Below are 27,931 nucleotides of genomic sequence, written 5' to 3' on the forward strand. Positions count from 1 at the left end.
TACATTGACAGCACACAGAAGCTGTGTCTAGTCAACGGACTTTTAGATTGCTCCAAATAAATGAAATGTGCCCAGCCCTAAAAAGCCATCTCTGGGACTTTGCAAGGGAAAAGGATAAAGATCTGATTGCAGGACCAGGACCCAGAGATCATCATGACAATATCTTTCTGCTATTTTTATGACAGCTATTGTATGAAAGTTATGAAGTGACACAAATAGAGGTCATTCTGTCAGAATCTTAAAATGTGCAAGCTGAAGGCCCTATTTGTCATTCTTTTTAGCTGTCGTTTTAGAACCAGCTCACTTTACGGTGCATTTCTCTTTTTATGAGAAGGTGTCAGCTGCAAAAGGTGGTCTAAGATACATACCAGTGCTTCTACTTTAGAGGTCATTGGAGACATGCATACACATGAACACACGCATATATGTATGTATGTGTATGTTTATACATGAAATGAATATATAGACAGAAGATATGAGTTACACAATAGTATAAAGATTTAAGTTTTCCCCTATATTTCAACATATACTTTTCCATAATGACTTTATAAATTTCTGATGTAGTCAGTGGTTTGAATGAAACCCTGGTTTTCCACAAAGGCAGGAGACAATGAACACAAGGTAACTGAATACTGAATGAGTTATGGATGCTGTTCCTCCACAATCAAATTCATGTTCAATATCTTGCTCAAATCTATTATGTCTTCCACATGTAAAAATAATGAACAGTTTTACAAAACAATTTTCCCATTTTTAAATTGGTTATATCTGCACAAGATAAATAAGGCTTTATCATACATTAGAAGTCTGAATTCAAACTGAAACACACTTTAAAATACTTAATGATAAATACTATATTGATTGTCTCTTTTTCAGAGAATAGGCTTACTGGTTTTCACTCATTTTCTCACAATTTCATAGTAAACTTTGATCTTACTGAATTCAAATAATTCTGAGCAGTTTTATAAAAAATCTGGGTTTCATTTGTTTTAACATACTGACTGTATTTGATATTTCATTATTTCATCCTTCCAGATTTCACCTGAAAATTTAGGATGACTGAAAAATTAACCCTGTGAAAGTTGATCAGTGCTTACTGGTTGGTTCTGTATTAATAGGATGTTCTGCTTCCTAAGAAAATATTTATAAAGACACAGTGATTTGCATGCGTTGATGTATCATATTTTTTTTTGAAAGGCATGGCTAATGTGTATAATTTTTGTATTGAAAGGCATAAAATTTTGAAAAGGACTAATTATATCCTGCATTATCTCTTGATGACAGAGTATCAACAGTCTATTTTAAGTGACAAGCAATTTGTAGAAGAAGACTTGCCACTTTAAATGTCAGTTAAAAATAAAATCAATCTCTTTTAGATTATGGATTTCAGGAAGGCATGAAGGATTGGCGTTAAAAGCTACTGAAGGAATAACTACGCATTTGAAGCTATGCAAAAACTGAATTTGAAACTGTTCAGATACAGTGAGTTCTATCAAAACTTCAGTAAATGTTACTTCAAAACAGCCTTGCAGCATGTCCCTTTTAAAGCAGTGGACAATAGCAGATCCTGCCAATCCATGGATTATTGGATATTGAAGTTGTAATGATACTCACTGTATTACTCTGTTCCGATTATTAATTCAGTGGCTGTAGTATTGGTAGAGGTCTTGATATCTCAGCACATTGTTGTTTTTCTGCTCAATGTTTCCTACATCAGAAATTTTCTGTCCCAGAGTAATTTACCTAACATTTGATCAACTATTTTAACTTATCGTTCACATCAATAGGCAAACATGTCTAACAACAAATACTTTTTTTGTATATCTCAATGTTTGTTTATTTATCTGAGGCTGAAAAAAATACTTGGTAAATTGCAGAGTTTTATTCATAATAAAAGCATGAGCACTCTATGGTTATGTCTTGGATACCTTGAAGCATTTAAAATGACTGTAGATGCTAATATTTGGACTACTGAATTGCTCCCTTAATTTTCTTAGAAAAACTTAACATCCAGTAATAAACTATATTGCACAAAACAAGTTTTAACAAATAAGTTCTGAATCTAATACTTGGTGACTTATCTTTATTTATTTATATCATGTATGATAGTAAGTATATGATGCATAACATTTCTAAAACACCATAAAACCATCAGTTAAACATCCATTTTTGCAATAAAGGCACACATGCACTTTCAGGATGAATAATTAATTGTAATATAAATAGTCATCACATCCTTCACAGTGATGCTGGTTTCATTTGCCTTTGTGGTGTGTACGACTGCCTTGATGACAGACAGAAATTACACATCAGGACACCCAAAGTTCAAAGGTAATTACAAACTCAACATCTCTCTCCCCACTGCTTTAAATACTCACTTTAAAGGAAACACTGTCTAATGAATAAGAAGGTGCAAAGAAAGTCTAAAGAATACTTTTAAAATGTTTCTGGACAGTCAGAAGGCATGGTCCTAATCCTAGATGATCACACTTTATAGCAGTGTTAATCTCAGGGCCTTAAACTGAATTTTCTCTATCATGTCATTATAGACCTAAAGCTATGTCATACTTCATTATAATAGTAAAAAAAAAACTTTAGAAGTCATTAACACATTAATGTGAATGTTTGGCCTGATTTGCATATCATTATCTCAATTTTGCAGACCTGCCACATAGGTAACATTCTGCAGCAAATCTGTGTTAGCATTATGACTAATCCAGTCACAGACCTATATTGTAAAGCATCTAATTCAGGCTCTTGCCATTAGTTATAGTCCTTACAGTCATGATTGGGTTTTTCTAGCACCTACACATTCTCCCCTTTCAATTCATGCTCTGGACATTTTTGCATTTTAGCATCTCTTTTTTTTTTTTTTTTTTTTTTGGTAATGAATTATCCATTCTTAAGATTCTACCTTCATTCATCACATGAATCTGAAGTGGCTGCTTCTAATTTTTCAATTCTGCCTTTTCTACCTTCCTTCCTTCCTTCCTTCTGACCCTTATCATGCTACTGAAAATTTCTCAATTATTTTAGTCTTATGTCCTTATTCCACAATCATTATATTTTCTTCTAAGCAGTCCTTTCTGTCTAGGAAAATTTCCTTAATTAATGGAGTCAATTCTTTCTCCTCTGTATATCCTCATTAAAGTACTTTTTTTATTTTCTTGCAAGACATCAATTGCTTAAAACCCACTTTAAAGGTAACTTCAATAGTCATCAAGTAGCTAACCATGTGGTCCCAGGACCTTATTTGAATAGCAATTTTAATTTTCCTTTGAGTTTCCCTTCTTGCCTCCAATCATGCAGTGATCTTACCTACACAAGCAGGGTCTTTAATTTGGCACATTTATCAACTGGTGTAATATAGACCCACTTTAAACTGCGGTCTCTTGAGTTTAAAAGAACAAGCATAGCAAAGAAAAAAAGTAATATAAGAATACTCAGCCACTCATTTTCAAGCATCCATTAAGAATATGGTATGTCAGAAAACACCATGACTGATAATGTAATTAGAACCTGAAGAATAACACTGCCTATTTCAGCAGAACCGGTATTTTTGTCCCGCTTTCATGAGAAGCTAAAATATCATCTGTTCTGAACCTTAAAATACGATGATAAATAAGAGTACCCAGTGATTAAACCAAAAAAAAATTAAGTAATGGGAGTTCATAATTTGAACTGTAATAAAGTTGAACCACTTAACTTGGTTTGAGTCAGGTAACCAGCTGAAGAAACATAAATATATCCAATGCTTGGCTTCATAAGCTTTTATTCCTAAAACAAGATTCAAATTAAAATTATAAGCAATAGTCCTAATTAAGAAAACATGTGGATTTACTATAATATGTTAAGTTTACTTGTATATACAGTATAATTTTTTTATTATTATTTGGTCTGTGTTATTCACTTCAGTTAAGTTTTATCTCTAAGATACTAGGAAAGGTGAACCATTTTCTAAAGGCGACTCTTTCTTCATTGACTAGAGATAGAATAGGGTCTACATGATAAACGAGACATGATTTTTATATAACTAATGGTAGACAAAATCTCTCCCACAAATAATTAGAGCATCAGAATATTTTTTATTTGTTCTCAATATGTTAGGAAAAATCATAAATATTTCTTTTCCTCACAATAAAAGGTTATGTATCCTATCTATATCCTATATAATGTAGTGTATATTTTAATGTGATATCACAGTATTCCATTTATTTTGTGTTTTAGCACTTATGGTAGGAAATACTATCATCACTATTTTAAGAGAGGGTATAACAGAATTTTATACATAAATGGTAAGTACAGATACTCAGCTGCTGTTTAGGGCTACCTTTTGATCGTATGAATATGCCCATATGCAACTATTGACCGATTCTTTATGCCTATGCTGTTTAAGTGTCACCAGTATTTTGAAGTAATCAGCTGCTGTCGATTTTCGTAGCTGTTAAGCGGACTCAGGTACCTACACTCCACCCTTTCCCCTTAGATCTAACTCTGGTACTTCAGGTTCTTACTGTACTTTAAGAGAGTTACACCAATCTTTGGGAATCAGTTTGGTAGGAGTGACTTGAATTCAGAAAAAAAATTACTGAATGGCATTAGCCAAACTCAAAATGAAGGAAATATTTTAAAAGTAATTAAATAACAGATTTCACTTGTGGGACAAGTTCATAAAGACCCAAAATTTTATTCATATGACTGATGAGAAGAAAGGAATGTTACATCTTATACACAACTAGAATGCTTCTCAGTGTTTTATCAGAAGCAAAGACTGAAAAACAACAGCCAGTTGAAGGCCAGTCATTAGTGGTGTATCACAGGGCTCAATACTAGGGCCAATTCTGTTTCATATCCTCATTAATGGCTTGGACAAGGGACAAAGTGCACGCTCAGAAAGGCTGCAGATGCCACAAAGTGAATAGGAGTTGTTGATAAACCGGAGGGTTGTGCCCTCTGAACATTCAGGGATACACGGGCAGACTGGAGAAATGGGCTGAAAGGAGTCTCATGAAACTCAACAAGGGTAAATGCATAGTCCTGCCCCTGGGGAGGGAAAACCCCAGGCAGAGGGGGAAAGCGTCTTGAAAAGCAGCTTGGCAGGGAAGGACTTTGGGGTTCTGGTGGCCACAAGTGGAAAATGAGCCAGCAACGCACCATCACAGCAAAGGCAGCCAACAGCAACCTAAATTACATCAGGAAAAGCATTGCCAGCAGGTCAATAAGGTGATCTTTCCTCTCTACTCATCCCTCTGGATGGACATCTGGAGTGCAGGGTCCAGTTCTGGGCTCTCTGGTACAAGAGAAACAGGAATGTAATGGAAAGACTCCAGGAAAGAGCTACAAAGATGGTGAAGGGACTAGAGCATCTTTTGAATGAGGAAAGGCTAAAAGAATGAGGAACGCTCAGGAGGATCTGGGAAATGTGCGTAAAGTCCTTACAGAGCAAATGATGTTGCCTACTAACAGGACAAGTGGTGATACATACAAATTTTAAACCAGGAATTTCATAGAATCATAAAATCCTGGAATGGTTTGGGTTGGAAGGGACCTTAAAGATCATTTATTTCCACCCCCCCTGACATGGGCAGGGACACCTCCCACTAGACCAGGTTGCTCAAAGCCCCATCCAGCCTGGCCTTGAACACTTCCAGGGATGGGGCATCTACAGCTTCTTTGGGCAACCTGCTCCACACCACCCTCACAGCAAAGAATTTCTTCCTTTTAGTTAATCTAAATCTACCTTCTTTCAGTTTAAAGCCATTACCCGTTGTCCTATCACTACCCACCCTTGTAAAAACTCCATCTCCAGCTTTCAATTCCATCTGAACACAACACAACACAACACAGTGAAGGTGGTAAACACTGGAAAAGGTTGCCCAAAGAGGCCGTGGAGGCAACCTGCTGTAGATGACCCTGCTTGAGCAGGGTTGTTAGACTAGATGACCTCAAGATAACCCCTTCCCACCTTAACCATTCTGAGAAACAGGGATTTATATCTTCCTGAAAGATATCCTGCTATGGTACAAACATGCCACAAGCCAGGACTGGTTTAGAATCTGCAAATCATTGATTTTAACTAAACAGACTAGTTAGTGGTTTTCCCAGCTCTCCTTAGAGCGCTAATGAAAGGAACTTTTCAAGTTATGCATTCTGAAATGAGGACATGGGTTTTGGCTTCATAATAATGAAGAGAATTTTTTTTTTCTCTTTCATGATCCAGGGAGACAACTTGCTTGAACAATTTTTAAAGGCAATGTAGGGTTGTTCCTTGACAATTTCAAATATATATTTTCTTTAAGCTGATTAATTTTAGCAAGTGTGAAAATGAATATGCATTTGAGAAAAAAATTATGTTTTGTGATTTTGAATACCTTTAAAAACAGCAATGAAGCAATGGTGTTTCTATCCAACCAATTAAAATTATAAAAAGAAAAAGGGTCTTGTTTTTTTTTACTAAGAAGCATAAAGAGTAGAAGTTGTGGTCATAGGGGTCGATGTATAATATTGCAGTTCTTTTTAAGAAGCTTGGATGTTTTTCTCTTCTGTTTCTTCTGTTGTTTCTATATATTGTTATGTTTGCATATTTGGTGGGTTCACAGCAAAGGTAAGGATTGTTAATAATCAGGGAAAATGTTTAAAAGCATGAAACTTATTCCTATCACTGTTGACAAAATCAGTACAGCTCTAATTCAGTTTGTTCCAAATGTAAACTGAATGTAATTAGAGACCCTTAATACCAATACAGAACCATCAGATGAACAGTCTACTGTGCTCTTAGAGAAAAATGATCCAAAGATTTATTACACTTATAACCTTTATTGTGAACTGTTGTGACCTTATTTGCAATCTAAATTGGTCTGTTTCCTCTTCCATTATTAGGACTTGACTTTGCCTTCTACCCATCTACCATTACATATTGTCTTCTCAGTATTTCCTTGCTGACCACAAAGTGACTTTGGAACCTCATTTTTGATAAAATCAGTGACCTAAAATAGTTGATACCAGAAAAAAAGCAAAAATAAAACCTTCCAAGACTTCATTTTGCAAGTTTAGAAGGCAGGCGGTCTTTGTTGCAGAACTGGGCACGTGGAGATTAGCACCTCAGATCATGCACACCTATCTGACCAGCGTTCCTCAGTTTATTACAACAAAACATACATATTCATAATATGTCCCAAAAGTCTAATACATATTATAACTACTTCCTAGAAAACATTTGCATATGCATAAGACACTTGTGTATGCACACTTGGCTCCTGGGGGTCTTTCTTGGGGCCTTTTGAGGCCCCTGGTTGTCGAAAGGTTGGTGAACTTCAGCTGAACTTTCTTGGGGAACATGCACACTACCTGTGTTCTTCGATAACTTCTTTTGTTCTCTGCCCTGTATTGGTTTTGACCACAATGCTCCATTACCCCACTTCCCTTGTTTATTATTATATCTCAGGTGTCTCAGAAAGCTTGCTATATCTTAGTGAGCTTATTCAATAAGTGAATTTAATCATTGCTTTAGTTTCAGCCTCTGTTAGTGATTCTTTATATCTTAATTATATCAAACTGAAAATAAAGCAAAAAATAATCACATTTTTAATTGCACTAACAGGTCCCCAAACCTAGATCCTAACAAAAGACAATAAAACTCTTAAATTAATAAAACACTTCAAAACCTCCCTTTAATACAGAGTCACTGAATATATTATCCATGGGACACATTGATTTTGCACCATCATATTTTATTTAAAGAAACTGTCCACACAATTTTAGCATGTAATGATGCCAAAATGGCACAGAGTAACTGCTCAGAGACGAACTTTGTCTTTAAGCAGCAAAGGTATTTATTTCGTGCAACACTGGGGAGCTAGCCGATTTGCACCGGACAAACTAGCTCTGAAGTTTTCAGTGAAAATTTGCGTATTTTATACAGTTTTCGTGAGAGGTTACACAACATCTTTACATACATACTCATTTCATTTTGATACCCAATCATTCCACTCACAATAGGTGGGATCTAGATGGAACAGACCTTTTAATTTTCTTTGTTCAGTGATTTCCTGACTTGAGGGTCTCCTTATCTCCTTCAGGTGCCCACCTTATCTTTTCTAATCATTCAGAGTACATTCCTTTCTCCACACAAACAACGCGTCACCCAGAGCATTGCATCAAACTCATCCTGACTAATCTTTTTATTTTAAGACCTTGCTCTGTTTCAGTAATGCTTATATCCTCTGCATGTCACCTCCCCCCTGCCAAACTACTGGAAAATATAATATGAAATGCTTTCCTTCTTTCCCAAGGAACCATAAAGTCATGCAATTAGAATGTAATTGGCCTAAGGTGAGGGTCTTGCAAGCAGATCTGAATTACGTCATCAAGACTCCACAGGCAGGGAACACTTAGCAAAACGATGGCTTTTCCAGGAACTCTGCCATTAATTACCCAAAGCAGGAGGTGATATTGTACATGTCAAATATGAAAATTATGATCTCAGAAGAGGTAGAAAGGCATTTACACAGAAGAAAAGAAGAGATAAGTAAATCTAAAAATATAAAATACATTTCATGTGTTGTCACAGATGTTTTTTAAAACATAGGTGAAGCACAGGTATAACACATTACACAACAGGGGCTGATCAGAATGCTTTGTAAAGCGACGTAACTCTGCTTAATTGCATTTTATTTTGGAGTTGTGATTGCAAGTAAAGAAATGTTGACCTCAAACTTGGCAGGTCACAGCTAATACTGTTGCACATTTTTTGACCATATTTGAAGTGAATTGAGTAAGGGCTCTGGAGGAGTTCATAAGAGTTCAATAAGTTTTAAACATTTTTTTGGCACTTAGTAAGGAAAAAGATAAAGAAGTTATACTTAATTTACTCTGTGCCTTTAGTTGAGAACTAGGATAAAGCGGAAAAGTGTAGATGGTTCTTCTCCAATTTTAAAGCATAATAAGATTTAAAATGGAATGTCTCATTGGCTCTAAAATACATTACACAGGGCATTCAAGGACCAATAAGATTTAAAGTCCAAACTGTTGATAATATTATGTAACCACTTTAGCATAAAACAATTACTCCTGTTTATAGAAGACTAGTTTTATAACCTTGGATGTGTGAACAGAGAGGTGAAAGCACAGTTAGAAACATAAAGAATGGCTCCCATGACTAGTATTTGTAAACAAACACCCTGTAAATTAGAGAAAAAAAGAAAAAGAAAATGCAGCCATTAGAAAGCTAGTCCTAGCTTTTCTAGGATTATGCTATAATTGGGTCAGAAATGAAAACCATTTTTAATTTTTCAGCTTGCGTCTCAAACCAAAAGACATTCACTTGCTCCAAATTAACCCTTCTGTATTCATTCATGCTTATTTATCTGTGCTGTAGCTGTGTTGAAAAGGTTTACCAAGGAAAAGGAGACTTTACAAGCTAAGCAGATGAGCCATTTGGATACGTAAGCTTTTAAAATGATAAATAATGTTTCTATGCATTATCTGAATCTGTTGACTGTGTAAATAGCTGAAAACTTTTGAGACAACATGTTTTCCACTGTGATTTCTGGTATACTGAATTACACTTCAAAAAATCATGGGACACAAGAGTAGAAACTTCCTATTTTAAAACTTCAGGGAGATATTGCAAGATTTTTTCCCTCAAATTCTTGATTAACTGCTTGGAGTAATTATATAGCACAGATCCTTTGCCCACAATCCTGCAAGCACTTGAATTTTATGACAGCAAGCCGAGACTACACTTTCCTTTCTACTTTCATTTCTACTGCTTCTTTTATTCTTTTATGCTTCTTTTATCTTTTTCATATAAAACTAAAGATAGGTTATGCTGGAGATAGACTACTACTCTCAATAGAAGTAGATATAAAATGCTGTTCCTTTTTTTTCCCATTTTAAGTCTCTTTTCTTCTATTTCCTTAGTTACATGAATAGTGAGTGGAGAGCAAATTTAACTATTCATATTAAAGTTCCTTTTTTACTTTGGGTTCCTTACTTTAGTCCCATTTTCTGTATTGATTTAAGGAAACAGGAACTTAACAGAAACCCTGCTTCAGATCATTCTCAGCAGGTTAAAGAACCCCATATAATGAAATCCAGGTAAACAACAAAGTGACACAGACAAAAGATGTACTTCTCAAAAGATGTACTTCTCATTTCCAGTAAATGAAAAAGTATGGTTATCTGAACTGTATAAACCTCTATGGTTAATGAACGTGTTGCACAATTTGTCAGAAATTTTTAAGTAGCAGCAAAATCCTTTTCCAGTGTGAGGTAACTAGAATGCACCTACTTTGGTTAAATAAAAAAAATTGAAGAATAAATGCTATCTAATAAATGCTGAATGTCAGGGTAGTTTTATTTCTTGAAGGAAAGGAAGGAGGAAGATTTATTTTGTTTTCCTCTAGTACACTAAAACCTCCTGTTTTATGTTATTCCATGAGGCTTAAGAGCCTTTTCTTCAGTCAGTGTCTTTTTTAGGTATGAACTTGCACATTACAAAAAGAGAAAGCAAATGGAAGTTAGAAATAGTAATTGAAAAAAAAGTTTGAGAGTTCTAAAGACTAACATCACAAGGCAGATGAAATAGTAATTTGAAGCATGATGCCATTGTCAAAAGGCAAAGCTGCTTTTGAATTTTGAAACCTGATTTGATATAAAAAGTGTGACTAGAGAAAAACTTTATTCTGTCCCTGCATTTACAATATTTTGTCCTCATAATCAGGAATGCCTGTCTAAAAAACAACAACAGCACAGACCCCCCAAAAAAACACCCCACAAAACCAAAAAAACAAGCAAACAACAACAACAACAAAAAATTAAAGGTACCAAATGCTATACAACTTCAGTACAGGGATGTGTGGCGTTTGGAGAGACGGCAAGATCAACTGTATTCTTTAGCCCTCTCACTCTCAAACCACAACAGCTTTAAGCAGGGAAGTTACAGATTCCCTTTGTGCAAAAATAATCTGAACAAAGAGAAGTTCTGCAGCTACTGGCAATTCATTAAGGACATTAAAGCTCTGAACAGAAATGTAATCTGTATCAATAGATAAAACAAATTGCTGCACATCCTTTGGTCCTGAGGGCAAGGGCCAGCACATGGCATGTGTTCTCAAGGCCTGGCACACTTCAAACAACTCTGAGGCCTCTTAGTTCCACCTTCCTCATCTGAATACCCTACACATTGTGGTAAGTGAAGGCAAGGGTCAACATTAGTTTTCAAAAGTGTTTTAAAGCTACAAGTGATGACTAAGCCATTATGTTTTGTGATTATGAAATAATTTCATTGAGAAATATGAGCTGGGTAGTAATTAATCTTCATATTATGAATCAAATAAAACTGTTTGCAGACAGAATCTTTTGAGTCGTTAGCTACAATTCCTCTAAAACAACAGGAGCTCATTAAAGTGGATGATTAGCATTTTCTATTCCATTGAGTATGTACGTATTACCTTACACAGACCATGTACTAGTTGTTTATTAACACATACAATCAGTATGTAAAGCAAAGATTTAGAGTATGTGACTAATTTTCAGAAAATGAGACTATTTTTCCTTTCCCAAGTTCATCCTTGCAAAATGCTTATTTGTTTCATTAGAATACAGTTCCATGGGAAGAAAGCTGAAAAAAAAATCCTACAAATGCTTTTTGTAACTTAATCTCACAGAATTAGGTGTCCATAGAGTAGGATTTGCAGATTTACTCTTGGTTAAGATCACTGCATTCTCATCTAAATAATTTCTGTTGCCATCATTACTTACAAGGGAAACCAAGAGAGACTAATCTCAAGGACTTTCAAAACTCCAAGTCCTGAAGTCGGTATTCAATTTTTATTCACGTTTCTTCTTGCTTGACTTTCGCTACTTTGATAAATACCCTGGCAAGATCCTGCCTTTGGAGGCAGGAAAAGGCTCTCATTTGGGTTTTGCTGAAGACCCCATATTTAACACTAGAAGGCAGGGTTTAAAGCAGTTTAACCAACATTTGAACTATCTCAGGGTAGAAGAGAGTTAGTTTTGTTTAAAATATTTTTTAAAAAAATCTCACGTTGGGGTATGACTATTGAAGCAATGGATCGCCAAACAGTGGTATCTTTACCAAATCAAATTCTATTTGCAAAAAATCAGCAAAAGAGTAAACTACATCCTCCTACACCCCTTACAAAAAGCTGCCTTGATGCTTAGGTTCAAACCTGGAACTACTTGCCAAAACAAAACCTATCTTAATACTACACAAAAGAAATGAATCTTTCTCTAGCCCTCCCTCTTGTGGGAATTTCCCTTCGTCCCTGGTTTGAAATCTCATATTGTGAGTCTCCCTCATACGCCAAAGCACAGTGTGATCGGTATGTCATGACCTGCTCCCCTAATCCCTTTGGAAGTAGCCTCGTGACATTTCTACTGGTGCTCTACCTTAGGACATGCAGTTGTCTCTTTCACTGGCCCCATAGGACAGCCAGCGCACACCTTGCATGAGGGACCAAATCTTTCTTCTAAACTTGTGTAGGGTTTTCCTCTGACATTTCAGGCCCTCCCTTGGCCCTGTGACATGCAGTTACTTGTCTCTCCTCCACAAGGGTTTCTCACCTGCTGGAGCTCACCCAGCGTGCTGTGACTTTCCCAGCTCTAAGTGTAAATCTTCCACACTGTTAGCATTCACTTCTGCAGCAACACGTTTCTACCTCAGTATCCCTTTGAATGCTCTTAGGATGTCACCATTCTGGTGTCAGATGTTAAACTAGAGACAATTTATTAGACTCTCTCATTTCAGTCACATAAAGGCTTATCTATTTTTTCATATAACCAGTTTATCAATAATCCAAACCAATAACAACTATGATTTATTGACAGATCTTGTCCAATCTGATCCACAATGTATTTCAGTGATGTTAAATTTGAAGATTCTGAGCATTTTAACAGAAAAATAACTTTACTTCCTATTAGTTATTTAAGTTTTCATAAATACATAGAAGATACAGAATATGTAAAATAAGAAACAAAGCTTCTGCTTTGTATTGGCACTTCAGCAAAGACTCTTAAGGTCACCACTTTAATATGATGTTACAACCTGTGCAGGGACTTGAGTAGTTCCAAGGGGAAGGTGAATGTATCTAAGCTCTCAGAGAACCTATGCTGAATTTTCTTTTCTCCAGTGGAAAAACTCCACTGCAGAGGAAGCTTAGGGCAACTTCAGGTTCAAAAATACATGTTCCATCCATGTGCCTCAAGTTACACTTTGTAAAATACAAACAATGTAATTTGTGTGTCTTTGGAACAAGATCAATTACTGGACACAAATTGTTAGCATTTGAAAGTCATATAAAGGACGTGATTTTTAAGCATATCTCAAATGGTTTTTTTCAAGATATTTTTTTTTAAAAGCCTGAAAGGTAATGCAGTGGATTGAAGAGAAAACAACAAATATTGTGTGGCTTTTCACCACACGTAACAGATCTAGAGAAAAGAATAAGCAGTTACTAAAAAATCCTTCTTCATCATCAGTCAGCAAGATTTATTCCACATTTAGCAGAAGATTTTATATCAACAGAGAACATCTTTTTAACCAATTGAATGTCTAGTTATAATCTCTCAAGTCTCAGCTGCAGGTGAACTGCTGGAGTTCAAGCAGGGTCTGAGGTTTAGCACATGTCAAAATCTCAGGAATTCCGAATCTCTCTTTTCTGCCATTTATTCAGTGTGAATGCGGAAGCTTTGCTTTAATTTTCTGTATCTCAGTTCTGCCCCCAACCCCCCCAGACACCCCCACCCCACCCCACCCCCGATAAATGCAAGGGCCTGTGGACTAAAGTATTTGATATCATAATGTCTCCTCATTGGAGTTTGAGAGGTTTTTAGCAAGCAGCATTGGGAATGCTAAATGGCGTCCTGCTAGCTGGATCCAGGTAGGGATGAAGCAGGCAGAAAGAATTAGAAAGTCTTGTTCCAATGTTTTTTCCCTTCTAAATCTTATTCTTGACTCAACAGTAAAAAGAAAATTTACCCTTTGATACTACAAAGAAAGCTATGATTTTTCCTTTTGGAAACTGGAATATGCCTGTCTCAGGTTAGAAAAAGAAAAAAAAAGTTAACTCCTCCAATATACTCTATAGAAAAGATGATAGTAATTGTGTATGAATTTAATTTTCCTTGAAGTGTTACTTCAGCCCCTCCCTCTGCCAGACAGATATTTTCCAACTTTTTCACATAGATTTAGTCAATTAATATGTTTACATTACTCTTGACTTTTAAGCATACCTGAGCCTGTACGTCCCAGTATTGTTAGATAAAATATAATAAACAATGTTGGGGTGTGCGCGTGACACAAGGGGTAACTGCTGTGGTATACCTATGCAAACTCTGCTGTTTCTGTTTCAAGCTCGAAGCAAGGCTGGTCCAGCCCTTTGTTCTACACATCAGTTGTTCTAAAGGAAATATAGTTACCTGACCCTACAAATTTTTTCTGTACTACAAACAGTGGGCAGACAGGAAAGTGAGTGAAAGTCATGTTAGTGCTCACTGTTACAAGAGAATAAATCCTAAATAAAACTACCTTAAACCTGTGAACATTTAAATCACTTAAACATGTGTGCAGTTTCATTGATGTCGCTGGTATTATTCCTCTGCTGAATTTAAGCACATGCTTAAAGGATTTGCTTGGCTGGGGCCTGTGAGCAGAAGCTGACCTTGTATTTTTTTCAAGTTAAGTGTACATAGGTACATGCAAGAAGTGTGTAATGTAAACCAGTGCACCTAACACAGGCTTGTAATGGTACAGAGAAGCACAGCTGCATCATCCTTCTGTCTTATGGATGTATCTTCCAACCATCTCCTTTGATGTTTTGAAAATCTCAGCGTTTTAAGTGAAATGACTTCACACGAGATTGCAGTTTCCATAGTCAGAAGTTTAATACGTGTCAACCTTTTGCAAAAACTTACCAAGACTAAAATAGTTTTAACTTGCACACTTTAATGTGCCCTCTTAATTGCTAGTGTTTCTGAAAGATGCAATAATGTTTCTTTGATGCCATTTAATAAAATTAAACAAATAATCAGTACTTTGCTCCTTCAAATTTATGTTAGCTTTTTGACACAAAGGCTGCTTGTGTCTGCCCTATTGTGTCCAGGGAAAACGGTGATGTTGTGTATTTCTCTCAGAATATATAACCTAAGATCATAAACCGTCTATCTACAAAGTACGCAAATATTTTATTAATAACATTTCTGGGCACAGTCTGGAAATTAAATGTTCCCCACGTGAATGGGAGTATAGCTGCTGTGAATCGCTAGAACATAAACATACTGATGATATTTTCGTTCATATGCACATGTTATATGTCCCCTTGCTAGAGACGTAACTCTGGGCTGTGGGGCTGCCAAGCAAGAAACAGTGGCAAAGGGAGTTGAAAAAGGTAACTTCATATTAAGGTAGGGGGAAAGAAGTAAACATTTTCCACATCTCCTTTAACAGAAGAGACACCAGGCTACATTTTTTTGATTAGCAAGTTCCCCTTTTCACTACAGATCTTTTCAGTGTTCTACTTTACAGCTAAACTCCCTGAGACTTGATGTGGGATTTAGTAAGCTTTAGATAACATAATCTCCATCTAATGGGAATTTCTGAAGCCAGTCAGTAAGTGTATGAATTATTATAAGAAAAGAAAATCAAATTTAATACCAAAGAACTAACTTTAGAAGTTCAAGCAGCGGACAATATTCATTTTCCATCGACAGAATTGTTTAATAAGAATCTATCAGCAGTACAGGAAACACTAGGTACTCCGGCAATAAGTGAATCATGATGGCTTATTTCCTTTTAATTCTATGATCCCAGCTGGAACAAGGTGTGATTGGAGAATGGTTTAATTGTTCATAGACATCTGTCTTTGGATTCAATTGAAAAATAATATCCTGGGCATAAAATGGCCTACAGAATTTTTGACATTTTTATATCTTTCACAATCAAGGCATTGTCAGAAAGTCAGGTAGTGGAGCTCTGAAAAACTTATGGATATATTTAAAGTAGAAGAGAATAAAACCTTGGTAATATATCAATGTACACAGCTGGAAAGCAGATGTTCAATTGAGTGCACTCAGTTCTTAGAGAAAGCTATTAAAGCTGTTACTTACTTAAATGAGAAATTTCTATAATTTATTGTTCTCGCATTTTTGATTTCCCCCTTTCTCTGCATTTTAAGCAGACTACAGGACTTTTTTTTTTTTTTTTCATATTGTTAAAGTCAATTTCCCTAAAAGTCTGACTTAGTGCAGTATACTACGTGATTGCTAAAGAATGCCCAAGGCTACTGTCAATCAAATTAGTCAGTGACTTCTGAGTTGTGTACTGTACTGTGAAATGAAGTGATAAATGCATGTCAACCAGTAAAATGTGACATTTAGTATTGGATATACCCACTTGAAATAGGTTTTGTGTCAGCTTTATTCATTTCTTACCAGACTGGCACATATTTTAAACTGAATTCTGATTATCAAAGACAACATATAATATTAAGCTTTATAAAGTATTGGTAAACAGGCAGGCCAAGCCTCAAGAGGCCTTGTGTGACCCAGTAACTGAAGTGGCCTGCCGCTGAGCAGGGACATTTTCCATCTGCCTGATAAACAGTGGTAAAAATAATATATTTTTTTCTTGAGTGCTCTTCCTTTGATTCAAAACAATAATTTTGAGGGAGGACCCCTGGTTCAAAACATTCATGAAATGCTGATCCAGAACAAGGAAAGGAATTGGGTGGGGTTTTTAACCCCTTTCTGTTTGTTTGTTTTTTAAACTAAACTTGAAATTAAAATCAGACTGCGATATGAACACTTAATGTAATGTATTATGAATAAGCTTTTATTGCATGATTTCCTAGACGATGACTGACTAAAGTTCTCCTCTGAGGTCACACCAAAGTGAAACTCTAGCTTTCTGGAGCTGTGAAAGCTTAATTAGTAGTTTGTGAAAGCAAATCGGAGCACTGGAAGTCTAAACCAAACAAGAGCATTTATATTTCCTCCAGAGGGAGATGGCTTGCCATTCACACCAAATGTTTTATTAAAAATTAGATTTAAATGCTACAAAAATTCCTCTTCCCATGACACAGAAGAAAACTCACCTCTTGGGCTGCTCATAATAGTCAAGCACTTCTGCAAAAAAGCATTTTAGAAATGCAAAGAAGGAAAACCTGCTGATAACTTTGACTTTTTCTCAATATTTAAATTCTAGCTATATTTCCAGAGGAAACTTTTCCCAAACACAATGACAATTTGACAATGGCTGGCTTCAAAGTTTTATATTCCATGATGGATGACATTGCTTTACTTCTGCCATATTATTTTTTATTTAGAAATAACTATTACGACAGATGGAGCTTTTCCTACACACATTTACTATTTGAAAAGCAAAAATAAAACCACCAAATCCTTAAAAATTTTAAATATGAAGGCAGTATCAAATAAGGTATATTGACCTATAGACACAACTCCCAGGCAATTATCACACAGTTTTATTAAGTATTTAAACAGAAGAATGGAAATCAATCGTATTCTTCGACCTAAATCAGCTGTCACCTATATGGTTTCTAATTGAATGTTTGGTCATTGACTTCAACAGGAGTATTAAACTAGGCCCTGGTACATTGAAGGTGCTGTAATTTTATACTGGAGGCACTGCTGTACTAAATATACTAACTTTTTTTCATGAAGAGGCTGAGCAGTATATTCAAATCCTACCTGTCTGTCTTCTGGGAAAAGCATTTATGTCCAACTTTTTGAAGACTGATTGTTAGGTTGACATAACAAATACATTCAAATTAATATCTTCTTTTAAAGGATTACTTCCATTATTAAAGGGCTGCAGTGTGATATGGTAAGATTTATTTTTTTTGTCTTATCTAAAGGAAAACAGATGTGCAAGTAAGAGGTAGATGAGATATCTGGGGAGTTGATTCAGGTTTCATTTTTTCTTGCTCATCCATATTTAATGCTATTTCTTTCCATAGTCTGATATCATGGTTTTAAAATCTCCAAAGACATTTTTAAAAGGACATTTATAGTGACTGCCACAACTGTGGCACAGATCCATTTCATTTTATGTTTTGTTTTTTCCTTAGATGTCGTGCAGTGCAGATCAACTTGATATAAGACTCTTTATTCTAAATGCATGTGCACTACTCAAGGTCACAAATATCTTACATTCATGAAATAAAACCAAGTAAGCTCAGAGATGGTCAGGGTTGAAATCATTAACATATAATTTTCCCTATTGCTTTGTACACGTCTTAATTTAATCGTTCAGTCTCACCCTTTTGCATGTAATATGACATCTGGTCCTCACGCGATAACGCCTGAGTAAGGAAATCTGTTGGGAAACCATTCGACTCCTTAAGAGCAGACTCCTCAGCTCTTAAGATGTGGGGGCCCTCGCCATGGTACAAGCGAAAGCAGGCAAGTCTTCTGCTACACCTAACATAATCACTAAGCTGACATGGAAATGTAACAACAACTATGTTGTCTTTTCCAAGATTTCCCTTTCTTCTCACCTCAGGGGAAATCTTGAATGGGCAACAGCAGCCAGCTTCCAGCTTCTTTCAGACCTGTCCAACAATTCAAAGGACCCAAACACAGCAGGAGGAAACTGTTCCAATACATTTAGCTTCTCTGAGTGGAAACAATAAAAATAAATACAAATAATCGTGGAATATAATGCACTAAAGTGATTTATTCACACTAAGAAGAAAATTTTTGGAATCTTTACAATTCTTTCTTTAAAAACATATTGCTTGACTTCCTCTGCATTTGTTGAAAATACACGGAGTACATATCTGTTATATGTTAGGGACAGCATTTTCAATCTTTTCCAGGTGGATCTAGGTATGCATGCTTTCTCAGTCCTCCAATAATCTGTGACCTTTCCATTTCCTGATGCCAAAGCTAAGTTTTTCTAGGCCACTTAACCTGGAAAAATAAAAACCTGCACTGGGCTACCTCTGCTGGGCCAAAGCGTTATAGCTATAACAATAGTTCTGTATTTTTTCAGTCCTGCACCTTGTAAAAGATGTGAAAAACATGTTTACATCATTGTCTTTACATCATTTCACAAATACTGTTTGATTTTTCTCATTTCCCCTTCAAGTCTGTCAGTCTAAAAATCTCCAACTTATCCATCATTCTTTCTATTCTGGTCTACTCTTGCTTTTAGGTACAGCATGGATCTTTCTGGATCATGAAGGAGTATGCAGAGTGTTGTCAGGTCTCTGGTCAAAGAAGGTGCTCATTGACACAGATTTAAAAGAAGAGGCAGCGTTTCAAAGGTGTGGTTGCCATGCCAGTAAATGGAAGAAAACCTGAAGAATTTGGTTTCAGTTTTTCACATCCTTTTCCTAGGAGGAAGGTTTGAGGGCTTTCTTCTTACAGTGAACTCAGATATTTTCGGTGTGTGAATTAAAGAGATTAGAAAATTGCGTAGCAAATAGTCACAGAATCATGCAATGCAAGTATGTCTGTGCACTGCAAGTGCCTGGAGACAGACAGACACAGAACTGTAACAAAGAGGGTTTAATCTTATGGCAAATGTTTAACTCCATTGATCACATCTTGACCAAGCAGAAAATCAGAGACCTGGGCAATGGCTCCATGTGTAGAATTTCTTTCTGCGAACAGTATATCTAAGAAAGGAGGGGCTGGTAGCACTCCTCCTTTCCCTTGCTGGGAAAAAGGGTCAGCATGCAGCCAGCACAAGCAGCTCCACCTGGCACACAGAAGGAAGGAATCTTGGTCAACCCATTTAGAGAAAGTCACTGAAATCAATAGTTAAACTCCCGTTTCTTCCAGCAGGGCAGGGGTTTACCTAGCGTGTCTGAAACTAGAGAACGCAAGTGACTCCCTGAAGCCAGAGCACGTGAGCTGGTAGGGCTGGTAACCAAAGCAGCAGAGGAACATTCCCATTGCAAAGAACACAGAGCATCCATTTTTTTCAGTTTCATGACCACTCACATATGGCTGAGCTGTCTGCTGTGCTTCGTATTTTGACGTATTTTGACACACTTTAAAAAATATGCCTAAGTTAAACATCCAGGCATTCCAGCCAAAGACAGTTTTAGCAGCTCGGCTTACCGCTTGCTTTTCAGCACATTCCTTACACCAACTGCAGACAGCAAAGTGGAGACTCAGCGCTCTCCGCAACATTTGTTGTGATATTGCCTTGCTGTTGTACCGCTACACTCTCAACAGACATCATGGTCAGCAGTTTTCAAATGTAATTAGATATTATTCTTCCTTTGGGTTTTCAGTGTGAATTTTGTTTCCTCTTAAAAGAATCCGCTTTCTGTCCTGTGTCCTTTCTGTCCTGTGTCCATGCAAACTTCAGGCACAACTTTTCATCTTCTTTGGCTGTTGCTCCAGCAGAGCTCTTGCATTGGTAATCCATACCTGCTGTGATGCAAAACTGTAAAAAAAGTTTAACTGCTCCCTTCAGCTGGGCTCAGGAGCATGTGCCATTTCCAATTCACTACTGTTTTGCTCATAATTTGTTGGTGATATTTTCCCACTTGCTTAACACTTTATTCCAAAGTCCTGATGCCAGTGGCATTCTTCACCTCACTGCTGCAATGCAACTTACACCTACCTGCTTTGGGGTCTGCTGTAGATAGCAATGCTTTCACCTGACCACTCCCCACAAGGTAAACCATGCTCCCCCGGAGGTAGGAATATTACTGCTCCACTAAGGGACCTTAGCAAATCCCTCTGGAATACCTCTACCAAATTCCTCTACCTTATTGCACTAGAAGTCCCTGCCCCTTTACAAAAATGTTCTGCTGCTTGTCCTTTTCAATTTTTTCTGTGTTTTGCCCGTGTTAAATTCATAATTCCACTTTCAAATACATGATCACACATATATTCATCCAGTTTCTCAATGTCAGATAACATGAAGTAGAAAATCGTCAAGAAAGCATTGTCAGCCTACTTTATTTTTCACAATGAATATCAACACAAACATAAACCTGACCTTTTCATGGGAAGTTTCCTAGTATGGTAACCAGTTAAAGTGAATAAGAACCTGTTTAAGTGTTTGCAAACACAGGAGACTGTAGCGGGACTGTAGAGGAATGAAGGCAGGTTAATTAACATCAATAATATGCAGCTGTGGGCTGGCTTCAGGGGCGGTGGGTTGGCTGACATGCATAATGTGCAGCTGTGGCTGGTTGCTGCTCTAAGGGGTATGGAAGAGAAGGGCTGTATGAAGAGGAGAACTGGGTGAAGGGAGACCTGGAAGAAGCAGAGGGAGGAGAGAGAGTGCCCTGGGTGTAGGAGAGGCCACAGGAGAAGCAGTGGGTCTGGAGGTGGATGCAGCAGAGGCAAGAAGCAGGGTGGATTGGTCTGAAGAGGGTGAAGAAACAGCACGGACAGTAGATGAACTTGTGGGGGATTGGTGGCTGTGCTGGGGCAAGGTGTGGGAACTACTTATTGAAGTTACCCTGGCATGGGGTGGTAAAAGCCTTGTTGCAGCTGCCTAGTTCTGACAGCGCTGTGACAGGAGACTAGTGGAAAGAAGAATGAGATCTGTGGCTATCACGGTTTATGCATGGGAATATTTGTGTAAATGGCTGCCTGTATGGTTGTGTGAAGGTGTGTTATTGTTCCTCCTTTTAGGCAGACAGGTTGCAGAGGTGGGTGGAGAAGGAGAGTAAGAGACAGCAAATGCATATGCAGAAATTTCCTGGTGAACTGCAACGAATTTAGTAGAAACTAACCAATAAAGGTCGTGACTGGAATGTTTAACCTGCTGTTTGCAACCATAGTTACCATATTTGCAGATGCAATTATAAAGACTACGTGGCAGGGAAAAAAAGGGCCACCTACATAGGTATACTTTTCTAAGGGCTGTGATGAGGGTGTGGTCTCTGAATATTTTTAAATAGCAAGCTAAAACAAAGTGATACAAATCTGAACAAAGGAACACTTACAAAAGGTGAATGCTACTTTAATATCTTCTGTGAAACTGTTGTAATGGTGATGATGTGGTGGAATTTTTCTTATTTAAGTAAAATTGTAAACTACCGGAACTCTTAGTCAAGTATATACTAAATGATATGCTAATAAGTACATTCTCTTCACAAGTGTATCAGCTAATTTGTTTTTTGCCTTCATTAGCACTTACAAAGGAGCTAGTGATTTTTTTCTGTTTGTCCTGCAACAAGACTCCCCCTGCTGTGACTAAAGGTTTGTGTTAAAATTTATGTTCACCCATAACTCAGGCATCAAGTTTAAGGCAATTGTCAAGCTTTCATTTACATGTGCTGGAGCGAAAAATCTACATGCTAACAGCTTAGGATACAACTGTCTGTTCAAATATACATTTTGTTTTTAATATGAGATGAATTGCATATCAAACTTAAGCCAGTGTTGGTTAGTTTTCTATTAACTATAGAAAGACTCTACCACCTAGCTCTGATTTAGATACCTCTACTGTAAATAGCTAATATTAAGTGAGATATATGTAACTAATATCCAGATGGAACAAAGTTAGATAAAACTAATTACATCTGGTGTATTATCCGGATAGACAGATGAAACTGGTAAAAAAGCTTCACAATACCCCATCTTAATCAGTGATTTGTTATCAGTTTTCTGAGCTCTTATTTCTGTTGCGCTTCTGGAAGCCATGCAAAGAAAATACTACAATCATCCAAACCCATGTGCTTTGTATTCCTTCCAGAAACATTTAGGCAGAGCAAGTGTTAATGCCGTCTCCAGCTGCATGAGTCCATCCACAAAATTACTATTATTAGGGTATTTTTAGTGAAGCATTTAATGAAACAAGGCACCTGAAAAGACCTGCACATACTTTTTTTTTTTTCTTTTCCTGCTAGAAACATAATCAGCAGTGCCAAGATTCTTGCTGTGAAGTCTACACAATAATGTTTTCTGCAGCTCTTATTCCTGGATGAAGAAAGTACACAATAAGCAGTACACCCTCAAAATGTTTAAGATAAAATAAACCATAAATTGTTAACTAATATGATAGAGAATTTAATGTTGACACAAGTTACTTTCCCTTCAAAGATCATTACACAATACAGCAGTCTTTTTATCTAAAGCATTAGTAGTTCTTTGTTTGCTAAATGAGTTTAGAGATCTACTTAGACATAGTTAAATACCATTTAAAACTCCATTAGGTATGTTTAATGCCCAAATTTAAATAGTATTCTCTTAATTCTTCTTCACTGCTTTAAAAAGACAAATGTACAAATGTCTGGCAAAGCTAATTAACCCTTTTGTTGTCAGTCTCCTAAGGCAAAAGAGGTTTGACACCAGCATGGTCCATTGACCACTGACATTATACACTGGTGAAGCTCCACTGAAATGGCGACAAAAAAGGAATTGGGAGAAGTAGAATGGGTTATTCTATGCTGTGTTGATGTTTACAGACCCCAGAAGCACCAAGATTTCACAGGAATTTTTAAGACAGCTATCACATCTAAATAAAAGCTGAAGTTTCTCAAGCAAAAGAGCATCATCAAAAGGAAAAATAAAGATTTTGTCATATTTAACCTTATCAAATCATAGGAGTTTCAGAACTTTTTATAGTAAACAGTTGTTAAAGACAAATGTTTTTGTTCTACAACACAGTTCACAGCTCACAATGTCAGGAACACATGAACTCTTCAAAACTTTGTCAGAAGCTAGAGGAATCTTGGTTTCTTTGAAGAACAGAAACAGGTTTAGTTTGGGTTAGTTGTTGGGTTTTTTTCGTTCAGAAAACCCACCAACACCAAAAATAAGAGCCTGGGAAACTCAAAAACAGCCAACCCACCCCAAAACCTAAACAAAACCAGTCTATTTTCTTTATCTGCATTAAAGTTGATACAATGAGTCAGAAATGATCCAAGCTTTGTGGTTTCAGTCCCCTTCAGATAAGCCTTACAATTCACGACAACTTACATGTTCAGGTACAAGGAAACATGCAGATAAAATGGGTTGTTAAAATACATGAATAAACACCATGTAAAAAGTAAAGTAATTGCCAATGTACAACCATTTTGGAGTGTTTTCCAATAAAATATCATTGCTCACATAGCCTGCTGGAAAATTTCCATTCCAACTGAAAAGTGTTGAAGTATTTTTCCTGCTTTTCAAACAACTCCCTATTTGTCAAGTTTACTGCATTTCTATAGAGTAAAATTACCCAGTTATTCTTTAATCTAAACACTGATAAATAAATTATTCTATGCCCTATATTTGCTATCAAGATAAACTGAATTACTAAAATTCAAAAACTGAATATTTAGGGTATTTTTATACTTAAATATTTCTGCAAGAAAACAGTTTATACATGATTCAGATAGAGACGTTTGCCACAGTTAAGAATTACTTTCAGGGGATTATTTTTTTTTTACTATTTTAATAACTAGCTTCTGTTCCCAAAATAGTATTTTTCTGTCTAGAATAAAAGTAAAAGCATATTTCTAAGGGTTAAAAAGTCTCTTTCTGGAAAGCACAAAGAAATAAGTTCTACTGATCAAATCCGATATTCTCCTAGCTCTCTCTGTCTAATGTTAGGAAAAATGCAGTTTCTAGAAAAATCTGTATTCCCCATGAGGTTTGAATTTTTAGTTCACCCAGCTATAAAATCAGTCAGAAGTAGGAAAAGGTGGATATTGCCCCTATAAAATAGTTTTATTTTTTCAAGTGCCATCATGTTCTCTGAGTAAATGAAAATGTTTACAGAAAGATGCTGCATTTTTAAGCCATTTCTATCTCTCTTTCATCCTCTCTCTCTGTATATACACCCACCCGTATGTATGTAGCTAAGGTACTGTAAGACAAAAAACTTCATTTTCAGGAGATATCAGTATAACTTTTTTTTTTTTTTTTTTCTTTTCCCCTGATCAGTAGTTATACACTAGAACTGTTTAAGGTTTGTATTACATATGTTGTGAAATACATATTCTGCTTATGCCTGTATGTACCTAGATGCTACATACAGAACACTCCGAAACCTGGAACAGTTGAAGAACGAGGTCAGAATCTGCTAACCAAGTCCAATGAAGTCAGATCATCTGTGCAATAGCTCCTGCTAGTGTGTAAAAAAAGACAAAATTCCCCTCCATTCTACCCTATTTGCATAGTTTGTCATTAACTGCACTTTCAACAGACTTGACCTTTCTTCTACAAGGAATTCCACAGATATATGTTACCGAAGAAAAATACACTTTAAATCAAAATGTAACAGATAGCATGGATATCTTTAAATGTCTAGTGCATACAACTACCCAAAGAATTTTTGAAATAAATGTATTGCCATTAAAGAATAGTGTTGGCTGAATTAACCGCTGGGAAACACTCCTGCTCCACGTACCGCCTCTCACCTGGACAATTACAGCTGCAGCATGAAGCTCACCTTCTGTCTGGGTCGGTTCCAAAATCTCCTTACCCTGTCATGAAACATAAATCAGATATTGAATTGAGCAGACCTTTCGGACTCTATTCTGGTCATTTATAGTTACACCAGGCTGAATTGTACCATGTGCCCTTTATGTGGCCCATGGGACGATTTCTCTGCCAAGAATTCTACCTTTCAGACCAATAAAATGTATAGCAGTATAGTAGCTTGGACTGAAAAGAAGGGTTTCATTATTATTTTATTTTATTAAACAGTTTATCACAGCATACTGAGGTATTTATTCTCCTACCTAAGGATACACAGTCTACTTGAGTTAAAATGTTTGTCTGGAGATGTTATATATACCTAATATAAACCAATGTGATTTCATATATTTTCCTAGAAATCAGAAGCTCAAGGTCAGCAGTCACAACATGAGAGAGCATACACATATTCTGGAAGGAATATAAGTTGTGTATGTATACTGAAAAATGACTGAAAATGTTACTGAAAACGACTCAAACATAAATGAAAAAACACATTTCTCAGATACAGACATTTGCAACTGCCTATAAAACTGGTTTTAAATTCCTGACCTAGGAGAAAAAGTAGAGCCAGGATATTGTTCTTAGTTGACTTCTTGCCACAAAATTTTAAAGATAACATTCATTTAATATTGTGATGTGCTGAGGTATTATGTTAATAGAGTCCAGATGGATTGAATTAATTGATAGATAGATAGGACATGTTTGACCAAGTAATATTAATGCACTATGAACTTAAAATAAGGAATAAAAGTATGTGAGATTAAAACCAGATCCAAGGGAAGCTGATGAGAAAATTCCCATTAATTTTAAGATTAACTCTACCAGACACCTATTGAGTACATTATTTTAAATATGAAATACCATATATGATACATAAAAAGACAGAACGACTGCTTGACATTTTTGACAATAGAAATAACCTTAGGACACACTTAAATTATAGCATACTAGGTTGTGGTACTGCTGTAACCCCCAAAAGTTAAGCATTAACTTCAACAGGAGCTAAAATAAGTCCATAGTAAATCTCTGTCACCTGGAGAAGGCTCTAAAAGAAGTAACATAACACAAAGCAAAATAGAAATACCTAAACCCATGAGAATTTCTCTATATTTATCTGGATCTGTTACCCTTATATAAGAAAAGCAACAAAACTCTTGCACACTTGATTATCAAGACAAAATTATTAGGAGGGTTTGATTCAGTTTCTTGCTCTTTGTCTTTTGTTGTTTTTTTTTTTTTTTCCCCTAACAGGATGGATATTATACCATTTAAAACAGGTAGCTTTTCTTAATTACAGTCCATTTTTCCTCCCTTCCTTGCATCCTTCCTTCTTCTTACAAACATTGCTATTGCAATTTAAGATTTCTGTACCTAAAACAGTAACTTTGGATTTAGTTTGCTTCCAGCATTTTACTAGCTCTGGTTGGAAAGTTAACTTTCTTCATAGCAGCCCATTGGGATGACGCTGTGTTTTAGATCTGTGGCTAAAACAGACTTGATAACACAGCAATATTTTGGCGATCACAGAAACATAGGCTGGTTTAGAAGGGATGTCTGAAGGTCATCTGGTCCAACCTCCTTGCTGCCCAGGACCATGTCCAGACAGCTTCTGAATATCTCCACGGACAGAGACTCCACAATATCCTTGGGTAACCTGTGACAGAACTCCATCACTCTTAAGTAACAAAGCATTTCCTTGTTCAGAGGGAACCTGTAATTTGTGCCTTTTGCCTCTTGCAGTGTCACTGGGCACCACTGAGAAGAGCCTGGCTCTGTCCTCTGTGCACCCTTCCTTCAGGTATGTCTGTTATTGAGATTCCCCCTGAGCCTTCTCTACTCCAGACTGAACAGTTCCAGCTCTCTTATCCTTTCTTTGTAGGAGAGATGCTCTAGTTCTTTAATTACCATAGTGACCTTTTGCTGGACCCTCTCCAGTATCTCTATATGTCCTCTATGCCAGGGAGTGCCAGGGAGCCCAGAAGCAGACACAGTTCTCCAGGTGTGGCCTCACCAGTGCCAAGCAGGTGCTGATGCTGAGTAGTGCTGATGCTGAGTAGGGCTTGCATAGACTCAAAGCTTTCTGGTTCTTTCACTCTGCCTCGTGAACAAATAGGCTAGGGGTGGGAGAGAAGCTGGGAGGTGACACAGCCAGCACAGCTGATCCAAATTTTTCCAAAGGGCCATTCCACGTCATATGGCATCATGCTCAGCAATAAAAACTGAGGTGGGGGATGTCTTCCAAGGTAGTAGTTGCTATGAGGCTGGCTGGGCATCGGTCTGCTTGTAGTAGGTGGTAAGTGATTGTCTCTGCATCACTTGCTTTTTTTAAAAATGTCCTTGCTTCACTTATTAAACTGTCTTTATCTCAAGCCATGACTTTTTTCACTTTTGCTTTTCTGATTCTCTCACCTGTCACATTGGGGGTGGGGAGTGAGCAAGCAGCTGTGTGGGTGTTTAGCTGCTGGTCAGGGTCAACCCATTACAAGTGCCTAAGGACAGAATA

This window comes from Falco punctatus (genome assembly GCF_963210335.1).
Source record: "Falco punctatus genome assembly, chromosome: 5".
Lineage (NCBI taxonomy): Eukaryota > Metazoa > Chordata > Aves > Falconiformes > Falconidae > Falco > Falco punctatus.